The 17,566-nt window shown below is 37.4% G+C and overlaps 1 protein-coding gene across 1 annotated transcript in view; it reads right to left on the bottom strand.

The window, feature by feature from the left end:
- Nucleotides 1-17,151, bottom strand: part of ttbk2b (tau tubulin kinase 2b) — a 174,314-nt gene extending 157,163 nt beyond the window's left edge. The window contains exon 1 of the mRNA XM_062034511.1: nt 17,014-17,151. The gene's annotated coding sequence lies outside the window, so the exon portion shown is untranslated. The remainder of the gene's footprint in view (nt 1-17,013) is intronic.
- Nucleotides 17,152-17,566: the final 415 nt, after the last annotated feature.

Here is a 17,566-nt window from a genome sequence, read left to right as displayed (position 1 = left end):
TTCGTTGGATCTATGCTATGCGCATGCGCAGAGGCAATTTTTTTTTAATTTTTTTTATAAACCTTTATTTATAAACTGCAACATGTACAAACAGCTGAGAAACAATAATCAAAATAAGTATGGTGCCAGTATGCTGTTTTTTTTAAATAAAATACTGGAAAGTATAGAAATGTAGTTTGTCGATTAATTGAAGTAATAATCGACAGATTAATCTATTATCAAATTAATCGTTAGTTGCAGCCCTAATATGATGCTACATGCGTACAAAATAAACCACGTGATGTTAGTACATCAGTCAAGGAAAATGATCAAACTACATAAATAACATACTGTAATTCATCTAGATAGATTGAAAATGAACACCAATGAGCTGACTGATGAACATTATCACATCATTTATCAAGAAAATATAAATAACGACAAAAAAGACAGAATACTATTGATTGCAACATGTAAGTGTAAAAAAAAAAAAACAACAACAACATTATGATATGTACATTTTCAGAATGTGCTTGTTCTATTTTTAAACAAAGATCTTAAGTTTTACTGGGCCCCCGGGATGAGTTTGCTAAGTATAAAAATGTACCTGAAATTTTTGAATGAAAGAAACTGCTGTTCTAAATGTGTCCACTGGATGTCGCCATAGCAATTCTTTGTATCTTTGTAGATGATGCTACATACACTACCGTTCAAAAGTTTGGGGTCACATTGAAATGTCCTTATTTTTTAAGGAAAAGCACTGTACTTTTCAATGAAGATAACTTTAAACTAGTCTTAACTTTAAAGAAATACACTCTATACATTGCTAATGTGGTAAATGACTATTCTAGCTGCAAATGTCTGGTTTTTGGTGCAATATCTACATAGGTGTATAGAGGCCCATTTCCAGCAACTATCACTCCAGTGTTCTAATGGTACAATGTGTTTGCTCATTGGCTCAGAAGGCTAATTGATGATTAGAAAACCCTTGTGCAATCATGTTCACACATCTGAAAACAGTTTAGCTCGTTACAGAAGCTACAAAACTGACCTTCCTTTGAGCAGATTGAGTTTCTGGAGCATCACATTTGTGGGGTCAATTAAACGCTCAAAATGGCCAGAAAAAGAGAACTTTCATCTGAAACTCGACAGTCTATTCTTGTTCTTAGAAATGAAGGCTATTCCACAAAATTGTTTGGGTGACCCCAAACTTTTGAACGGTAGTGTATGTACAAAATAAACCACGTGATGTCAGTACATCAGTCAAGGAAAATGATCAAACTACATAAATAACATCCTGTAATTTATCTTGCTAGATTGAAAATGAACACCAATGAGTTGACTGATGAACATTATCACATCATTTATGAAGAAAATATAAATAACGACAAGAAAAGATTGAATACTATTGATTGCAACATGTAAGTGTAAAAAAAAACCCATCAACATCATGATATGTGCATTTTCAAAATGTGCTTGTTCCGGGTACACAGAATATCAATTTCCACACTTCTATTAGCCCCGGGTCCAGTGGACCAGGATATCTTATATGTAATAGAAATGTGTATGGTGTGTGTTCATTAAATATGTATTCTGATATATGTTCTTCACATAAAATGAGCCAAAGTCAGTGAGTCTCAGTTTGAAAAATTAATGAATTGTATCATTTTTCTGGCCAGGTTCTTCAGCTCTCACTGGATCGGTTCGCAGCCGAGTGTGAAGCGACTGGGATGAGAATCAGCACCTCCAAGTCCGAGTCCATGGTTCTCGCCCGGAAAAGGGTGGAGTGCCATCTCCGGGTTGGGGAGGAGATCTTGCCCCAAGTGGAGGAGTTCAAGTACCTCGGAGTCTTGTTCACGAGTGAGGGAAGAGTAGATCGTGAGATCGACAGGCGGATCGGTGCGGCGTCTTCAGTAATGCGGACGCTGTATCGATCTGTTGTGGTGAAGAAGGAGCTGAGCCGGAAGGCAAAGCTCTCAATTTACCGGTCGATCTACGTTCCCATCCTCACCTATGATCATGAGCTTTGGGTTATGACCGAAAGGACAAGATCACGGGTACAAATGAGTTTCCTCCGCCGGGTGGCGGGGCTCTCCCTTAGAGATAGGGTGAGAAGCTCTGCCATCCGGGGGGAGCTCAAAGTAAAGCCGCTGCTCCTCCACATGGAGAGGAGCCAGATGAGGTGGTTCGGGCATCTGGTCAGGATGCCACCCGAACGCCTCCCTAGGGAGGTGTTTAGGGCATGTCCAACCGGTAGGAAGCCACGGGGAAGACCCAGGACACGTTGGGAAGACTATGTCTCCCGGCTGGCCTGGGAACGCCTCGGGATCCCCCGGGAGGAGCTGGACTAAGTGGCTGGGGAGAGGGAAGTCTGGGCTTCCCTGCTTAGGCTGCTGCCCCCGCGACCCGACCTTGGATAAGCGGAAGAAGATGGATGGATCAAGCGTCCTTAACATTATCAATAGTAGCCTCTCTTCTGGAATAGTTCCAGTAGAGTTTAAACATGCAGTGGTACGACCTCTACTTAAAAAACCAAGCCTCGACCCCTTTCTCCTCTCTAACCTTAGACCAGCGTTTCTCAAAGTGTGGGGCGCGCCCCACTGGTGGGGAATAGAGACATGACAGGTGGGGCGCGAGGAACGGGAGGAAATTTCACTTTGATTTTTTTTTTTATTATATTCTTTGATTTTTTTTTTTACTATGCTTTCATTTTCTATACACACTGGAAATCACTTTGTGATTCTGTCTGTGAAATCCGCTATATAGATAAATGTAAATTACTTATTTTTCCTGTATGCTTTACATTTCTAGGTAGGAGCGAAAGTTTGACAGACAGCAACAGTAACTAATGGGGGCGGGGCTAAGCGGAAGCTTTGTGAATGGCGAGTCACTGTGCGAGGATTTGCTGTTTTGCAAATACATAAAAATTAGAGCCACTGCTGATGAGCTGTTCAAGATAATGGACAGTTTCCTCAAAGAACACGACCTTAAATGGGAAAACTGTGTGGGCTTTTGCTCTGATGGCGCGCATGGCAAAGTCAAGAAACGGGCTGCAGGCTCTAATAAAAAGGGTTGCGCCAAATGCGCATCGGACACAATGTGTCATTCACCGGGAAACACTCGCGTCAAGGCAGCTCAGCCCCGAATTCAATGAGGTTTTAACAGTGGCAGTGTCAAGCCTGCTACCCCGATTTGAAAAGCTGTGCAGTGCAAAACAGGCTCATTGCAGCCACTAATGCTGGAGTACTGTAAAACTCATGTTCACTTGCCCTGTCCTTCTTTTTTTGGCAAAGATTGCATAGTGGCACTTTTATTTTCATTTATTATTGAACTTGATGCAAGTTATAACACTTTTATTTGATTTATTATTGAACTTGATGCAAGTTATAACACTTTTTTTTTTATTTATTATTGAACTTGATGCAAGTTATAACACTTTTGTTTTATTTATTATTGAATTGGATGCAAGTTATAACACTTTTATTTGATTTATTATTGAACTTGATGCAAGTTATAACACTTTTTTTGATTTATTATTGAACTTGATGCAAGTTATAACACTTTTGTTTTATTTATTATTGAACTTGATGCAAGTTATAACACTTTTGTTTTATTTATTATTGAACTTGGTGCAAGTTATTTGATTTATTATTGAACTTGATGCAAGTTATAACACTTTTATTTGATTTATTATTGAACTTGATGCCAGTTATAACACTTTTGTTTTATTTATTATTGAATTGGATGCAAGTTATAACACTTTTTTTGATTTATTATTGAACTTGATGCAAGTTATAACACTTTTTTTGATTTATTATTGAACTTGATGCAATTTATAACACTTTTGTTTTATTTATTATTGAACTTGATGCAAGTTATAACACTTTTGTTTTATTTATTATTGAACTTGATGCAAGTTATTTGATTTATTATTGAACTTGATGCAAGTTATAACACTTTTATTTGATTTATTATTGAACTTGATGCAAGTTATAACACTTTTTTTGATTAATTATTGAACTTGATGCAAGTTATAACACTTTTGTTTTATTTATTATTGAATTGATGCAAGTTATTTTATTTGATATTGAACTTGATGCAAGTTATACCACAGCTGCACAGTTATTTTATTTATTATTGAACTTGATTTTATTTTATGTTATTGAGTTTGAATGTATAAAACTTGATGTTACTTGATGTTCGATAAATTTGAAAATGTTAAGCTTGGCATTAGCGTTCTGTTGGGGCGATGGGGGCAGGTGGGGCTTGAAAACTCCCCCTTGTCCAAAGTGGGGGATGACAAAAAAAGTTTGAGAACCACTGCCTTAGACCTATCTCTAATCTTCCATACATTTCCAGAATATTAGAGAAGGTTGTCTACAGTCAGTTGTTGCCCTTCTTAAAGGAAAATGGTATCACTGAGTTGTTCCAGTCCGGTTTTAAAGCCCTCCACAGCACAGAGTCAGCGCTTTTAAAAGTTTTTAACGATATCCTCCTGTCAACTGATTCTGGTAAATATGTTGTCCTGGTGCTTTTATATCTGTCTGCTGCGTTCGACACCGTCGACCACGCCACCTTAATCACTCGTCTTGAGAACTGTGTGGGCATTAAGGGCGCCGCCCTCAACTGGTTCCGGTCGTACCTAACCGACAGAGTTTTGTGTAAAAATAGACAGTTTTATGTCTTCCATAGCTCCTTTACCACATGGGGTTCCCCAGGGCTCAATCCTTTCCCCAATCTTATTTGCGCTTTACCTTCTCCCCCTTGGTTCTATTTTTAGGAAGTACAATATTGCATTTCATTTTTATGCCGATGATTGCCAAATTTATTTTCCCATGGCACAAAATAACACGGTTCAACGTCTTATTGACTGCCTGCACGACATCAAAGCCTGGCTTTCAACTAACTTCCTGAGCCTAAATGAAGACAAAACAGAAGTTATGTTGTTCGGTCCAAGTCGCTCTCCCTCCCCCAACGTTGACCTCGGCACTCTGACCCCGTATCTCAGTGACTGTGTCACAAAACTGGGGGTAAAGTTCGACTCAGATTTTAAGTTCGAAAAACAAATCAGCAGCGTCGTTCAAAAAAGCTTTTATCAATTACGCCAAATAGCGAAAGTTAAACCGCTTCTATCAGGACATGATCTCGAGAAATTAATCCACGCCTTTATATCGACTCGTCTTGACTACTGCAATGCATTGTATATAGGCATTAGCCAGGCCTCCCTCGCCCACCTGCAGCTCGTGCAGAACTCTGCTGCTCTTCTGCTAACACAGACCCGCAGACGTGAGCACATCACCCCTATATTAGCGTCCCTTCACTGGCTCCCTGTGCGTTACAGAATCAATTTTAAACTCCTTTTATTTGTTTTTAAATGTCTAAACAACCTCGCGCCAACATATCTCTCTGACCTCCTTCAGCCTTACTGCCCCACCCGATCCCTAAGATCAGCCGATCAGCTGCTACTGACGGTCCCTGACACAAGGCTGAAGCTTAGAGGTGACAGAGCTTTCGCCACTGCTGCTCCCAAGCTCTGGAACGACCTACCTCTTAGTGTTAGACAAGCCTCCTCTCTTCCTGTTTTTAAATCTCTCTTAAAAACATACTTTTATTCCATGGCTTTTAACACTGAGTGATATCCATTCTGCAATGGCGCCCCATAATACACCTGCTGTGAACCTGTTTTTATGTTTTATTTATTTTATTTATTTATTTTTTATCGTGTTCTGTTTGTGTTGTGTTGTGTTTGCTCGGTTCTCGTATTATCTTTTAACCTGCCCGTTGTACAGCACTTTGGCTACCCCTGTGGTAAATTTTAAATGTGCTTTATAAATAAAGTTTATTTGATTTGGTTTGATGGACGGATGGATCATTTTTCTATTAAAAAAAAATGAAAAGGGGTCCCACAGACCCGAACACCACACAAGGGGAGTTATCTGGTTTTAATGCAGACAGGGCCTTAACTGTGTGTGTCACAGGAGCAAGCGCGATCGCATGGGGAATTATGTCATTATATTTTAAATCAGTGACGGAGCAGGAAGCAGCTAGGAATACATTTGCTGTAAATATTCATATTAAGCGCTCTGTCATTAATTAATGGACGTTTTTAATGCAAATCTTTACCCAAAATGAAGCCCACCACGGATTGCAGGGCCGTACGCACAGCCCGTGTTCTGTGTTGTGGGATATTTTGTGGCGCATTTTTGATGGGTTATCCGAACCATAGGTGGGATCAAATTCCACCATAGGCACGACTGCATATTTTATATCATTTTTGTGCAGTTATGCAAATGTTGTGGCCTGGTGAGTGTCTATTGCAGACCTGGGCAAATTAAGGCCCGGGGGCCACATGCGGCCCATTAAGCTTTTCAATCTGGCCCGCCGGGCACTCCCAAATAATTTTTTTGTATCTTTAAGATGGAAAGTGTAGCTGCCATTATGATGTGCAGTGATGTTTTCTAATGGCCGTAAGTCTTGAACTATACAAAGTATTTCAATGGTTGGAATCTGTGCTTTTGCATGATATTTTAGTGACTAGTGTTGTCCTGATACCAATATTATTTAGATACTTTTCTAAATAAAGGGGACCAGAAAAAATTGCATTTTTGGCTATATTTTAACAAAAAATCTGAGGGTGCGGCGGACCGGTACTTTTCAGAGGCGGTATGGTACCGAATATGATTAATTAGTATCGCGGTACTATACTAATACCCGTATACCGCACAAACCTACTAGTTACTATGGTAATCTACGTCACAGCAGGTCAGACGAGGCACCAAGCAGTGTGGGTGTGGCTTGATTGTAAAACATGTCGATTGAGAGGGGGTGTGACGTTCATATGTACTCAATATTCAGGGTTTTATCGTTCATAGAAACATTTAAAATTCCATTCCGTTTTTAAGGCGGTCTGTCATAACATTTTTAGCATTCAATCAGACTTTATTGTGAGGTTCTGTATTAGTTTTCCTAAAAAATAGATATACCGGCCCCCAGACACATTTTTTTCCTCTAAATTTGGCCCCCCCGAGTCAAAATAATTGCCCAGGCCTGGTCTATTGCAACACTTTACTGCAGATGAAATAAAAAGACATGATCAAGTGGATGAGTGTTGCCATGCAGAGCAGCATGTTTATCCTGTACTAGCCATCCCTGCCCACTTTTTTTTAATGCCTCCATTAAATTCTCCATTGTGGATAGTGAGTGTTCATCATTGGAGCTAAGAGCCTCAGCAGCAGAAGCTATGGACTGGACTTTTTTTTTTTTTTAACTCAGCTACTTTTCATCCTCACTTGTGTACACAAACAACCAAAGGTGTTAAAGTGGAGGGGGTCGTGGGGATGTCGCGTGTGGGCTTCTTGTTATTGTCGAACAATATTAAAAGGTGGCTTGAATCAAATTAAAAACGCAAAAGAGTCGTTCCACCAGGCAGGCGGCAAAACGGAGTTGTCGTAAATCTCATTGCCCGTAACTGTGGTGCGTTCAAGGACCCTTGATTACAATTCAGAAACAGAGGTGTCATCATAGTTTTTCAAGACTAACTAAGCCCCCTGCAAACAACATCCCTAATGTGTGAATATACACTGGTTAGCGTTCAATAGAGTCCTTACACTGTTGTCTTCTCTTGAAGGATGACTATAATGTAACGTGTAATGTGTCCACAGGGGCTAATCATAATTGTGCATGCCGTTAATGGAAGTCTCTCCCGAGAGTCCACAGCAAGGTGAAGACATTTGCTGTAGCTTCCTATGAGTTATTGGAACTCTCTATCGTGGATCATTGGGCCTATACTTAATAGTGACATATTAGTACTAGTTCTGGAGGTTGTAAGGAGATCACACTGCAGGTCAGTGATTACATATTATATATATATATATATATACACACTACTGTTCAAAAGTTTGGGGTCACCCAAACAATTTTGTGGAATAGCCTTCATTTCTAAGAACAAGAATAGACTGTCAAATTTCTCTTTTTCTGGCCATTTTGAGCGTTTAATTGACCCCACAAATGTGATGCTCCAGAAACTCAATCTGCTCAAAGGAAGGTCAGTTTTGTAGCTTCTGTAACGAGCTAAACTGTTTTCAGATGTGTGAACATGATTGCACAAGGGTTTTCTAATCATCAATTAGCCTTCTGAGCCAATGAGCAAACACATTGTACCATTAGAACACTGGAGTGATAGTTGCTGGAAATGGGCCTCTATACACCTATGTAGATATTGCACCAAAAACCAGACATTTGCAGCTAGAATAGTCATTTACCACATTAGCAATGTATAGAGTGTATTTCTTTAAAGTTAAGACTAGTTTAAAGTTATCTTCATTGAAAAGTACAGTGCTTTTCCGTAAAAAATAAGGACATTTCAATGTGACCCCAAACTTTTGAACGGTAGTGTATATAAAAATCCCAGTTGACTTTTTAATCTGCAATGTAGTGCATGACAGAGACGACTAAAACATATACAAAACCCAAAACCAGTGAAGTTGTCACGCTGTGTAAATGGTCAATAAAAAACAGAATATGATGATATTCAATTGAATAGACTGCAAAGACAAGATGCTTAACGTTCGAGCTGGAAAACTTTGATATTTTTTTGCAAATATTAGCTCATTTGGAGTTTGATACCTCCAACATGTTTCAAAAAAAGCTGGCACGAGTGGCAAAAAAGACTGAGAAAGTTGAGGAGTGTTCATCAAACACTTATTCGGAACATCCCACAGGTGAACAGGCTAATTGAGTGCCATGATTGGGTATAAAAGCAGCTTCCATGAAATGCTCAGTCATTCACAAACAAGGATGGGGCGAGGGTCACCGCTTTGTGAACAAATGCGTGAGCAAATTGCCGAAGAGTTTAAGAACAACATTTCTCAATGAGCTATTGCAAGGAATTCAGGGATTTCACCATCTACAGTCCGTAATACAGGGGTAGGCAATTAATTTTTACCGGGGGCCGCATGAGCAACCCGAGCACTGCTGGAGGGCCACATCGACAATATTTCAATTAAATTTTGCTCAATATTATTTTTGATATATACCGTAAGATAAATAATAATAATAATAATTAATAATAATAGCAATACTTCAACATAGTGTGTGTAACAGCATTCCATGACTAATATAAATAAATTAACATTAATAATAAATGACAGTAAAATAAGCACACGTATGACTGAGGAGTCATAGTGTAACTTTGTGTGGTGTTTGAGTTGTCCGACTTTTTGTGTGGCCATAAACGCACCAGTGCTTTAGTGGTATGCGTGTTGGTGACAGATGACAAGTTGGTTTTGGCCTGGTTTGTACGGCAGAAAATGACTAGTTTTTCGAGATAGAAGTGTGAAAACTCATGTTTTTGGTGTGGTTCTGGCCGAATATAAAGAGTTTTGCTCAATAAAGTGATGGATATAATTCCTGGCCTCGAAGCATCTCGATAGACGTTACAATAATTGAACGGTGTTCAATTGAACGGTGTTGACGAACACCGTTAGGGCCGCTTGTTGTCACTGTCACTCAAAGTTGCATTGCAAAATTACATAGAATAAATATGTTTATTTTGTTTAGAATTCAGATGGGATTTGATTTGGTGCGCGGCATATATTTGCTGTGCGCAGAGGACGCTTGAGCAGTGCGCAATTGCGCAGGCGCGCACCTTAGAGGGAACGTTGCTTTGCAGTCCATGTCTTGTTGAAAACACGCCATTCTTCATCAACTTTTCTCTTTTTAGCGTCTCGGGTGTAAACCGTGCATCACTTGTCGCTGCATGTGCACCTTCACTCGCAGGTTACACACGGACACACGCCCATAAATAATACTTTTCAAAATAAAAGCAGCACAGTTGTATTGCGCGCACGACATAGATGTTTTTTCAACTTTATTTTGTAATTTGTTATTGCAGCTGTTCACATTCACTCACAATCACGCACACGCATACGTCCACACGGAAGTAATACAAATAACGATTTTCAAAACAAAAGCAGCACCGTTGTATTGCACACTCGACATAGATACTTTTTAAAATGTATTTTGTAATTTATAATTGGCCTCACGCGGGCCGGACAGGGACGCACAAAGGGCCGGATGCGGCCCGCGGGCCGCAGAATGCCCAGGTCTGCCGTAATATCATCAAAAGGTTCAAAGAATCTGGAGAAATCACTACAGGTAAGCCATGATATTACGGACCTCCAATCCCTTAGGCGGTACTGCATCAAAAAGCGACATCAGTGTGTAAAGGATATCACCGCATGGGCTCAGGAACACTTCAGAAAACCACTGTCAGTAACTACAGTTTGTCACTACATCTGTAAGTGCAAGTTAAAACTCTACTATGCAAAGCGAAAGCCATTTATCAACAACACCCAGAAACGCTGGCAAGCAAGAATGGGAAAGAATTCCACCTGAAAAGCTTCAAAAATGTGTCTCTTCAGTTCCCAAACGTTTACTGAGTGTTGTTAAAAGGAAAGGCCATGTAACACAGTGGTAAAAATGCCCCTGTGACAACTTTTTGCAATGTGTTGCTGCCATTAAATTCTAAGTTAATGATTATTTGCAAAAAAAAAAAGAAGTTTCTCAGTTGGAACATTAAATATCTTGTCTTTGCAGTCTATTCAATTGAATGTAAGTTGAAAAGGATTTGCAAATCATTGTATTCTGTTTTTATTTACCATTTACACAACGTGCCAACTTCACTGGTTTTTGGTTTTGTTGTTATTTACTTGTTACCAGGCAGAATTTGTGGCACACCATCACTGGATACAATTTAGAAATAATGATACTGACCAATAATTATTAATTATTTAATGAAAAATATGTATGGTAAAAGGAATACTGATATATATTTTTTAAAACATCTAAAAAATAATAAAACATGTTTTAATATTTAACAAATGAAATAAGTAAAAATATGATAGTCTCACTCACAAAAAAAGTGTCTACATTACACAAACAACTAAAAAAATGTATTTTATTTATTAGTTGTCAGGCAGAATTTATGGGGTACAATCAGTAATTCAAGAAAAAGAAAAAGAAAAAGAAAAAGCAAGGCCAGCTACCCACGTGTCCTTCTAATAATTTTAATACTTTAATAAAAATTTTAAAAAAAATAATAATAATAATTTTTATACAAACTGCGCAGGCGCTACCAAACAGACCGGTTTCGAAAATGTCTTTGCCAGTGTGCAATTTTCAATAGGAAGTGATGCACTTAAACAGTCACAGCTGTGGTCAATCAATTGACATAATAAATCACGAACAACTTCAACAATGAAAGTGCACAAGTAATCGACAAAATGGAAAATTGTACAAAATAAATCAAAGTCTCAGTACAGTATCCTAGGAAAATAAATAAAGCAATAAAAAAAATGTGTGTACAACCATTATAATAAAAGTAGACATAGCTCATCAGCACAGTGGGAAAAAAAAAATTAAGCGCTAAAACATTTTATTATTTCCTTGTTGCCAGGCGGAATTCATGGGGCCCAATCACTGCACTGAATACAATTTAGAAATAATAATTGATAAAAAAAAATTATTAATGATTTAATGGGAATATGTGTGGCAATACAAAAAAGATGTATTTTTTAAATCACCTAAAACATATTTTTAATATTAGTTAATATTTAAAAAGGAAATAAAGAAAAATATTACAGTCACTACGTGTTTATTTACATTAATTTCAAACTTCATTAGGGGATTCCGTAATTTATTCACTACTTAAGGAAACTATTTTTTTTTTCAGAACAGCACCATCTGCTGGATATGAATAGCATAGAATAGAATAGAAAGTACTTTATTGATCCCTGGGGGAAATTCAGCACCACAGTTCGCTCACAATAAACAATAAATATTATACAGCGTTATTCACATGTGAATAATAAAAAAATATTATATATATATTCTACATTTAAATGCAGTCAAGAAGAAACATATGCATTATACAGTCTGATGGCTGTCGGTATGGAGGACCTCCTGTGGTATACCATCCGAGGTGGTATACCATCCGAGGTGGTATACCATCCGAGATAGATAGATAGATAGATAGATAGATAGATAGATAGATAGATAGATAGATAGATAGATAGATAGATAGATAGATAGATAGATAGATAGATAGATAGATAGATAGATAGATAGATAGATAGATAGATAGATAGATAGATAGATGATAGATGATAGATGATAGATAGATAGAATGCATCGACAACAACTGTCTTTTAAAGGGAAAGCTCAGATAAAAGTTAATGATTTCCCTTCCTGGCCAGCGGTGAAATGAAGCGCAGTGAAGCTGACAGAAAGTCAATTGTCCCGTCACACCTTCCATCCTGCTGACTTAATATCCCGCCATGCGAGGCGTGGACATGGATTAGACTTAGTACTTCATTTGAGCCAACACAAAGTATCGCTGTAAGCGCTCACGTCAGCCCCCAAGCTTGCTGCTGGTTTGGACAACAGAAAGGCTTTAAGGGTGCAAACAGTGTTGGATAGAGATGCAGGCCATAATGTAACGCTGGCATTTCTGCTGACACAGCAACTGTGACCTTTATGGTAATTTACCTTTTTTTTCCTCCGCGGTCACAACAAACTAAATAATGGCGGAAAGGCAGGTGCAAATAAAAAATAAGGTGATTCTTTCAAGACGCGGGGATATTAGGTGTCCTGGCAGGTCCACCAGGGGCGGAGTTAGGATTGAAGAAGATAACGCATATTAATGACGTAATGTTTTTCTTTACTACAACGATACGGCATCTCAACTTTTCTGGCCACCTTAAAGTAGACCCAAAGCACTAGCAGGTTACACTTTTAAATGAATTTTCTTCGCAGTAGTACCTCGACTTAATTGGTCCTGTGATGGAGCTCTTAACTCAAGAAACTTGTATCCAAAATCTCCCATTGAAGTGAATTGAAATCAATATAATTGGTGCTTTCCCTCCTCCCCAAACAATACAATTTTAACATCCCTATTAGAAAGAAGAAGAAAAAACACGACCCGGGGGCCACATTGGGTTTAAAAAAAGAAATTATATATATATATATATATATATATATATATATATATATATATATATATATATATATACATACATATATATATATATATATATATATATATATATATATATATATATATATATATATATATATATATATATATATATATATATATATATATATATATATATATATATTAAGGCTGCAGCTAACGATTATTTTTCTATCGATTAATCTATAGATTATTTTTTTCAATTAATCGGTTAATCTATAGATTCTTTTTTCGATTAATCTATAGATTATTTTTCCTTTTACCGATTATTTTTTTATTCAAAATGAAGATGAAAAAATAAATGTAGGCCCGTTTTTTCAAAAGGCATGGCTTTTATTTACAAAAAAAAAGAAGTATGGCCACTCAGTCAACATTGACAACAATATGACTAAATATTCTGTAACAATGTAAACATTTAAAACTTTTAACATTGAACAAAATTAAAAGTAGCTTATTTGCTTTTTAATGTGCAAATATAAAAGTCAACATCCAGTGCAAATCTTAATATTCTGCAATAGTATAAGCATTTCAAAAGTAAAAGTATTGCTTATTTTGCTTTAAAATGTGCAAAAATAAAGATAAACATCCAATACAAAAAAGTGCAAAACGAAATATTCTGTAACAACAGTGTAAACATTTCAACAAAAGCGAAAGTATTGCTTATTTGCTAAAATGTGCAAAAATAAAGATAAACATCCAATACAAAAAAGTGCCAATCTAAATATTCTGGGGCACTGTAAACATTAAGTATTGCTTTTAAAATGTGCAAAATAAACATCCAGTCCAACACAGTACACAATAACCAATTATACTCATTCCAGTGAGTGACTAACAGTTGTAATGAAGAAAGGTTAGCATGTATACATGTTTGGTTCTTTTCTTGTTTACAATATTCCCAGCAGCTGAAAATAGGCGCTCAGAAGGGGTCGATGTGGCTGGAACTGAGAGGTAATTAGCCTTCACCTCAAGCCAGGATTGCGAGTGAGCTGAGCTGCAGTTTAAGTTTCTAGAAGGTCAACGGGCTCATAGTGATGTTACTAGTAGTTGACTGGGAGGTGTTTATTATCATTTGGGGAGAGTCCACTGCCTGATGCTCACCTGCTAAACACCTATCTGCTCCACGCTGAAGCGCTGACTACATGCGCTCTGAATACGCACTGCTGATTGGCTGATAATGCTTCGTGTGTACCAATCAGATGGTTGTGTGGGTGGGACAATGCTGCGTGTGTACCAATCAGATGGTTGTGTGGGTGGGACAATGCTGCGTGCTGAGACAGGCAGACGGAGCAAAGCAGCTTGTTAAGACTTTAGCTTTAGCTTAGAAACTCGTTCGGTACACCCCCGTACCGAACCGAAAGCCCCGTACCGAAACGGTTCAATACAAAACACGTACCGTTACACCCCTAGCAGATACAAATGACACATTCATGTTTTTGTGTAATGATGACAACGTATGCTCGCGCGGACGATTGACTAGTTGATGGTTTTCTTTTCAAATGTTCGTTCATAGCTGTTGTGCTGCTATGATAGGCCATTTCCGCTCGACACACTGTGCATACAACAACATTATTAGGCCGTTTATTGAAATACTCCCACACTTTTGACCACTTTTGGCATGCTTTTCCCCCCTCGCTCGCACCGCTCGCATCGTCTTCTTTGATCGTCTGCTTTGCGCTTCGCCATGACAGTAGTGTGACGTCATTATGCGACGCGCCGACGCCCAGAAACGGCGTCGACGTATTTACGTAACCGATGACGTCGACTACGTCGACGCGTCGTTTCAGCCTTAATATATATATATATATATATATATATATATATATATATATATATATATATATATATATATATATATATATATGTATATATATATATATATATGTGTGTGTGTGTGTGTGTGTGTGTATATATAAATATGTGTGTATATATATAAATGTGTGTTTGTGTATATATATTAGGGCTGCAACAACTAATTAAATAATTAAATAAATCGATTAAAATCGATTATAAAAATAGTTGCAGATTAATTTAGTCATCGATTCGTTGGATCTATGCTATGCGCATGCGCAGAGGCTTTAAAAAAAAAATAATTTTTTTTTTTTTTTTTTTTTAAATAAACCCTTATTTATAAACTGCAACATGTACAAACCGCTGAGAAACAATAATCAAAATAAGTATGGTGCCAGTATGCTGGTTTTTTTCAATAAAATACTGGAAAGGATAGAAATGTAGTTTGTCTCTTTTATCCGATTATTAATCGATTAATCGAAGTAATAATCGACAGATTAATCGATTATCAAATTAATCGTTAGTTGCAGCCCTTATATATATATATATATATATATATATATATATATATATATATATATATATATATATATACACAGTGTTTCCCATAAACTGCCAAGATACCTGTGACGGTGGGGGCGTGGCTATGGGCGTGGTCAACATGACATCGAGTAATTTGGCATAATTTACTACAATGATATGATTTTCTCTAAAAAGGCTCAAAAAATGTATACTTACTAATTAATAATAACAGTTTTGTTTTAAACGTCCATCCATCCATTTTACAATATAATTACAACACTTTATGTACATATTTATATACAGATTTGAACAATAAGTTATTCACTGAAATATATTTATTAATTGTGGTTCTTACAAAAAATATATCTTATAAAATATAAAAGCTAAAATGTCTCTTAAAGCTCTGCCCCTTTAATTAGTGCACATTAAATAATTTAACTTTAGCCTACTACTACAACCATATTATTTACCAGCAACATAAAGTGAAACAGAGGCAGAGGTGTCCTGCCACAGTCAGTAACAAATAAACAGAAAACAGTAGTAGTCAAATACAAATAAGGCAACAAGAGAAGTATCCTACACTTCTCTTTTGTAAAGTAAATCTGAACAGCCTATATGGGCATCTACATCAACTATATGATTTGCCTGAGAAGCTGGACAGGACAAAAAAATAAATAAAAAAATAAAAATGATTTGTTGCGGACGCAATTCTTTCGTGGCGGGCCGCCACAAATAAATGAATGTGTGGGAAACACTGAATATATACACACAGACATACATACACATAGACACACATATACACACCCACAGTATATATACATATAAATAATCGGTCTCATTGCAGATTAGACAAACTGCCTTTTCCTTACACTGAACAAAAAAAAGTCATATGTCCACTGATGTTTAAAAATTCGACACTCTGAGTCTATTTTACGTTTCCCCAATGATTGTGTCGTTTTTTTTTTGCCTCGTGCACTAATTGACTAAAAGAGTGCACACTGCGGCGCAAGCGTGATGACGTCACGTTATCGATGAGAAAATGCATTTTTTAGACAATATGATTTGCCTTAGCGGCTAGGAGACCCTGAGAGTAACAAGCGGTAGAAAATGGATTGATGGATGGGCTGGAAAAGGACAGATTAAAATAATAATAATTACAAATTTTTTAATTTTTTTTTCTTTTTTTTCTTTACTCGGGACTACCCGCGGGCCACAGTTTGGGGACCCCTGCTTTAAGATAAGAAATATTGAACAAAAACAACACAATAGCACATAATACTAACAACTGCAACTAATGTACTTATGACTTGCAAAACAATGACTTGGTCCCACCTCTGGAAAACGCTGAACACCTTTGTTTTCTGCCTGTCAACTGTCAGTTTAGGCTCCTCATCACCACTTCAAGATGGCGGCCCAATTTCTCGCGTCACAGCAGCCAATGCTGCGTCTACGTATAAGATGTCAATGAGTAAAGCCAGGTGTTTTTGGTTGGATCTTACAGAGTTCACCGTGACATTTGCCACGCCAACTAATAACTTCAAGCATAACAATTATCTGAAAGACAACTGTTATCTCCACACACTCTTGTTTCTGTTTATCAGAACTACACTGATAGTAAACTAACAATTAGCAAACCAGCAGAGTAACAAACACCACAGAATACAAACACTTTTCAAAGAGTGTTCACCAACCTCAATCATCAGCTGTTCCATCGCAGCTGGTGTTGTTGTCGCTCTGTTGCAAGTAGTTTTTGTTGGGAAAAACTTGTCAATAAATATCCATGTTTGCAGTAATCCCACAGGTGGCTCAGGCAGGCGCGCTAAACTGGGGACTTTACGGTACTGCGACCTCTCTGTTGGACTCCGGTACTGCATGCTACTTTTTAGACTATTACTGCAGAGGTCCCCCAAACTCGCCAGCGTCCAAAATCCGGACCGCGGGTAATCCCAAGTAAAAAAAAATTAAAAAATAAAATAAAATAAAATAAAATAAAATAAAATAAAATAAAATAAAATAAAATAAAATAAAATAAAATGAAATGATATATATATATATATTTCTACCGCTTGTTACTCTCGGGGTCTCCTAGCCGCTCAGGCAAATCATATTGACTAAAAATGCATTTTCTCATCGATGACATGACGTCATCACGCTTGCGCCGTAGTGTCGGGTTGCAAGTGTGCGTTCTTTCAGTCAATTAGTGCAAGAGGCAAAAAAATCGACGAAATCGTTGGGGAAACGTGA

The sequence above is a fragment of the Entelurus aequoreus genome, linkage group LG23 (assembly GCF_033978785.1).
Source record: "Entelurus aequoreus isolate RoL-2023_Sb linkage group LG23, RoL_Eaeq_v1.1, whole genome shotgun sequence".
Taxonomy (NCBI): Eukaryota; Metazoa; Chordata; class Actinopteri; order Syngnathiformes; family Syngnathidae; genus Entelurus; species Entelurus aequoreus.
This window is presented reverse-complemented; position numbering and strand designations above follow the sequence as displayed.